This window comes from Nerophis lumbriciformis, linkage group LG17 (genome assembly GCF_033978685.3).
Source record: "Nerophis lumbriciformis linkage group LG17, RoL_Nlum_v2.1, whole genome shotgun sequence".
Lineage (NCBI taxonomy): Eukaryota > Metazoa > Chordata > Actinopteri > Syngnathiformes > Syngnathidae > Nerophis > Nerophis lumbriciformis.
Window position 1 is genome coordinate 30,428,955 of NC_084564.2, and position 6,328 is coordinate 30,435,282.

The following is a 6,328-nucleotide window of genomic DNA, read 5'->3' on the forward strand; positions in this document are numbered from 1 at the left end:
GAAATTTTTTAAAGCAGGACCCACACGTTTCTTGCAGGCCAGCTACTTTTCAATGGACCAAGTGGAGGGGATCTACCCATACACGCCAACCTTGAGACCTCAGAATTAGGGAGATATTGAAGGTCCTGAGTAGTCTTGGGTTCAATCCCGGGCTCGGGATCTTTCTGTGTGGAGTTTGCATGTTCTCCCCGTGACTGCATGGGTTCCCTCCGAGTACTCTGGCTTCCTCCCACCTCCAAAGACATGCACCTGGGGATAGGTTGATTAGCAACACTAAATTGGCCCTAGTGTGTGAATGTGAGTGTGAATGTTGTCTGTCTAATTGTGTTGGCCCTGCGATGAGGTGGCGACTTGTCCAGGGTGTACCCCGCCTTCCGCCCGATTGTAGCTGAGATAGGCTCCAGCGCCCCCCGCGACCCCAAAGGGAATAAGCGGTAGAAAATGGATGGATGGATGGATGAATATATATATATATATATATATATATATATATATATATATATATATATATATATATATATATATATAATTCACTGAAATTCAAGTATTTCTTATATATATATATATATATATAGCTGAAATTCAAGTATTTCTTATATATATATATATATATATATATATATATATATATATATAAAAAAATAAAAAAGCCCTTTAAACTCAGGACTACTCAGGACTCAGGACTTGCATTGATTGCAATCAAACAGTAGTGATGATAACCTCCACATTTTCAAATGGAGGAGAAAAAAAGTCCTCCATCCATCCATCCATCTTCTTCCGCTTATCCGAGGTCGGGTCGCGGGGGCAGCAGCCTAAGCAGATAAGGCGTTCGGGTGGCATCCTGACCAGATGCCCGAACCACCTTATCTGGCTCCTCTCGATGTGGAGGAGCAGCAGCTTTACTTTGAGTTCCTCCCGGATGACAGAGTTTCTCACCCTATCTCTAAGAGACCTGCCACCCGGCGGAGGAAACTCATTTGGGCCGCTTGTACCCGTGATCTTGTCCTTTCGGTCATAACCCAAAGCTCATGACCATAGGTGAGGATGGGAACGTAGATCGACCGGTAAATTGAGAGCTTTGCCTTCCGGCTCAGCTCCTTCTTGTCACGACGTGGACTATGGGATGGTTTGTTTTCCCGGAATGCAAAGGAATTGGAGCGGACGTGGCGTGAAGGTAAATACATCTTTATTTTAACACTAACTACAAAAGGGGTACAAACAAAAGGCGCGCTCAAGGTGGAGATAAACTTGACTAAGAAACAAACACTACCACAAAGGCAAAACTATGGACAATAAACAAAAACTTACTTGGAACGCAGGGAACTATGGCATGGATTTCAGAGGTATCAGAGTTAATGTCGCCAGGCTGACTTCCTGGCAACTATCGGCTTAAATAGTCTTGAACATGATTAGCAACAGGTGCGTAAGTGCAAACGTGAAACAGGGGGAACTAATGGGTTGCTATGGTGACCAAACAGGAACTAAAAAGAGTCCAAAAACCAAATAGGACATAACTTAAACAAAACATGATCACAGACATGACTAGAGATGTCCGATAATATCGGCCTGCCGATATTAACGACCGATAAATGCGTTAAAATGTAATATCGGAAATTATCGGTATCGTTTTTTTATCGGTATCGTTTTTTTTGTTGTTGTTTTTTTTAAATTAAATCAACACAAAAAACACAAGATACACTTATAATTAGTGCACCAACCCAAAAAACCTCCCTCCCCCATTTACACTCATTCACACAATTTTTTTTTTTTAAAGTACCTTATCTTCACCATACCGGGTTGTCCAAATTAGGCATAATAATGTGTTAATTCCACGACTGCATATATCGGTTGATATCGGTATCGGTTGATATCGGTATCGGGAATTATAGAGTTGGACAATATCGGAATATCGGATATCGGCAAAAAGCCATTATCGGACATCCCTAGACATGACACTTCTTCACCACAACGGATCAATACAGTGTCCACATTACTGAAGACGCCGCACCGATCCGCCTGTCGATCTCACGATCCACTCTTCCCTCACACGTGAACAAGACTCCGAGGTACTTGAACTCCTCCACTTGGGGCAAAAAGTCTTCCTTTCTGTCCAATACCACATGAAAGTGCTAGCTTTTTGCCAGTTTATTTGTCCAGCTTCCATACTCCGTTTTATACACTTTACAAGAAATACATTGGCGACAAACTCTGTAGCTTGCTAGCTTCCTGAGACTCTTATTTTGTTAGCGTAGGCAGGATGAAGCAGGGCTTTTATTGTGAAGACAGGAACTGTGCGATCGGTCTTTAGAGCAGTGGTTTCTTAACCTTGTTGGAGGTACCGAACCCCACCAGTTTCATATGCGCATTCGCCGAACCCTTCTTTAGTGAAAAAAAAAATATATATATATACATATTTTTTCAAATTCAAGACAAAGTTATATGGTTTTTTTTAAACTGGTGCACAAAATGAATGCATGAACATCACCTAGTTCAAAGAACAAAACCAACTCACAACAAATTACACACCTGCAAATCAGATGGAAAATTAGAGGGAACATTGTTTGGGGGTATCCATAATACGCCGATTGGGAGAAGTTTTTATTTACACGATGAGTCGGGTGTGTCTTGTCCTCCGCGGCGGAGGATTCGCCGAACCCCTGAGGCCGACTCACCGAACCCCTAGGGTTCGATCGAACCCAGGTTAAGAACCACTTCTTTAGAGTTTTGACGGCTGGTACGGCGCAAACTAAAAAGTGTTTCTCGCCTTCCTGTCGGTCGTTTTTTATTAATAATGATCTGGCAGCAGTCAGCGTCATCTAACAAGACCTCCCCCGGGTGCCATGAATGTCAATCAAGTGATGAAAGTCACGTCATAGTGAAGATTGATGATCGCTAATTTTTCGATCGACGTAATGGGCACCCGTGATTTAAACAAACATCAATAAAATCAATCGAGAAGGTCATTTTTATATTTATTAATTGGTTAGTTTTATTTTGAGTTGAGCTTGGTTAAAAATTGTAGTAAATTCACAAAAGCAAATAAACATTTCAAGTTCCTGCCCACCACCCACAGTCTCAATCTGTTTACTTTTTACTGATTTATAAACAGTGTTGGGTTAGTTACTGAAAACCAGTAACTAGTTACAGTTACTAGTTACTTTATTTCAAAAGTAACTCAGTTACTAACTCAGTTACTTACACCAAAAAGTAATGCGTTACTGTGAAAAGTGACTATTTAGTTACTTCTTTTTTTTTAAGCTCCCATTAATGCCCTTTTAGCCTTCATTTCAGTACTGTTATTGCACTGGAGAACAATACAATCTGTTGATCAACTTGACTTTTTGATTGATTGATTGAGTGAAGTTTTTATTAGTAGATTGCACAGTACAGTACATATTCCGTACAATTGACCACTACATGGTAACACCCCAATAAGTTTTTTAACTTGTTTAAGTCGGGGTCCACGTAAATCAATTCATGACATGCATTTTTATCTTCCTTTTAACATAATTAATGAAAAACAGTGCAACATAAAAAGGCATTTCTCCTTTCTTTAAACTTGGACCAATGGCCATTAATAAAAAACAAGTTAAAGTGCAACATAAGAAGGCACATTATCTTCCTTGAAACATACCGTAGGTAGTGAAATAAAGCCCGACATCTGGAGTGATGCTGCTATCTTCCACACTTGGAGCCATGGATTGTAGAATCCTTGTTTTCAGTGGCAGGATCATTGACACAGATGGTGAAGTTTCAGTGCTCAGTAGAGATGTAACACTTTTGAGGGGTTTAAGCACCTGGAGGACCTCATCTGCCACTCTCACATCATCATCAGACAGGGTGATGATGTCTTTGACATTTGTCTTCAGGGTCTTGTGGGTCAATGCAGAGTATATAGCTGCCTGCTGCTCCAACATATCATGAATTGATTTACGTGGACCCCGACTTAAACAAGTTGAAAAACTTATTGGGGTGTTACCATTTAGTGGTCAATTGTACGGAATATGTACTGTACTGTGCAATCTACTAATAAAAGTTTCAATCAATCAATAAGTGGAGTTCCACCTCGTTGGGACATCATGTATGAGCTTATGAGTAGGCAGCTTTAGCATTTCTTGCTTTGTCTTAAAGTTAAAGTTAAAGTTAAAGTTAAAGTACCAATGATTGTCACACACACACTAGGTGTGGCGAGATTATTCTCTGCATTTGATCCATCACCCTTGATCACCCCCTGGGAGGTGAGGGGAGCAGTGGGCAGCAGCGGTGGCCGCGCCCGGGAACCATTTTGGTGACATTTTAAGCACATGAGCAGCTGTTGTGCTTGGGTGGAAGTAGGAAACCTCCTTCCTGATCCTCCCAAGGAGGCGCTCCATCCTATTGACTGAGATGTGATGCCAAATTCACTACATGTGCAAAGCACCTATCTGTGGTCCCAGTCCTGCCTCATTCACTGCATTTATTCGATTTTTGGCATTATCATGTGTGACTGGGATATCTTTATCTTCCATTCCTCCACTGCTTGTGTCAGTACCTGCGCAAGGTGACTCTCGTAGAGGGGGCGTGTCTTCTCATCTGCCAGTTTGCTGTGATGAAGTGAGCGCTTATAGTTCCCCTGGACGTCCACCCGTCTGTCATGAGCGCAACAGATGATGCTCGGGATAGTTCATCCACAACTTTTTTCTTCTCCTGCTCATAATGATCTGGCACAATCTTATCGCTGAAGTGCGACGGGATGTCGTAACGTGGCTCAAGCACGTTCAGCATGTGTTTAAAAGCCTCGTTTTGCACAACCGAGTCTGCACCTATAAACACATCGATTAAATGGCGCGGGGCGTTGAAGCTCTTCCGTTACTCCGCTCGCCATGACCACGCTGTGTGTGGACTTAACGTGACAACAACTTTTTTTTTGTTTCATATATCAAACCGCGGATCACGTGTTTGCCGAACCGAAGACACGCCCCCCCTCCTCCTCCCCACACCCAGACACATACACAGAGAGAGGAAGAATCAGAAGCATGACACCGCAACTCTGCAATAAAACACACTCAGATGTTCTGTTTCTAGCCGATACTACATAAAAAAATATTGTAAAATAACGCAGTAACGCATCATGTAGTAACGGTAACTGAGTTACTGAATATAAAAAATAACGCGTTAGTAAACTAGTTACCGTCGAAACTAACGGCGTTATAGTAACTCGTTAGTCCCTACACTGTTTATAAAGTCAGAGATGAATTGGATTTGGTCAATTGATCAAAACAATTCAATTAGGTAGATATTTGACGGCCCCCAAAGAAAGTTGTTGTGATAAGAGGAAACATACATAATTTATTATATGGACAGAAACAGGTTGAAGTGTGATTGTGAGAAAGTTATAGAGACCACATACAACATATTGGTTACATATATGTTGGCCTCGTTTGAGCATGTTAAGCCTGACAATAAAACTAGAAAAATAAAGTCATGACTCCAACTATTTGACATTATATATATATATATATATATATATATATATGCAAATAAAACAATATATCCCAATCCAAAACAAATTCTTTGGCTCTTTCACTGTTGTAAACTCAGTATTATATATGATATTAAATGTGACAATGATTTAAAAAAAAAAAGTCATAATATGAAAAAACAGATAAAACACAAAATAAAAGTAACTGTTGCAGTAAATTTCTGAGAATAACTTTGAATATTTGAAGCAAAACATCATCACACTGGACATATCGTAGCAGTTGGACCCACACCGCGATTTAACATTTGCTACATCATGTTTTCTTCCAAGAGCATTATAGGTATTGCATTTCATAGCAAAGAAAACAATAACAATGTATGGATATGTGAGGAGTGTGGAATAATAAAAACACATTGGAACATTCACCACATCATATAGAAAAATAGGAGCAACTTTTGTTCAGTTGATTCTATCAGTTCAAGCAAGTCGGCGGTAGGTTTCTGTTGATAAATCGTCTTAGGTCACGTCATTGTATTCATGAAAGAAATGTCAATGAAAACAGATGAATGGATGTCAAGAAGGTTGTGCGGTCAGTGCAAAGGCCTCTGAGGTGCCATTCACACATTTAAAGCTGCATCTTAATAATCAATATGGATGTTATGATGGAATACAAGGAGATTGAGCTGCTCTGAATTCACTAATGTACTTCTGTTGGCTGGGGCCAACTTTTAACTGTGGCACCTGCATACAACATGAAATTCTCTTTTTGTTTTTCCATTATTGTAAAGTAGCACCACAAGTAAAGAAAGAAATATGTACATGAGAAATAGTGAATATGTTTTATGCTTATTCTGACACCAGAACATA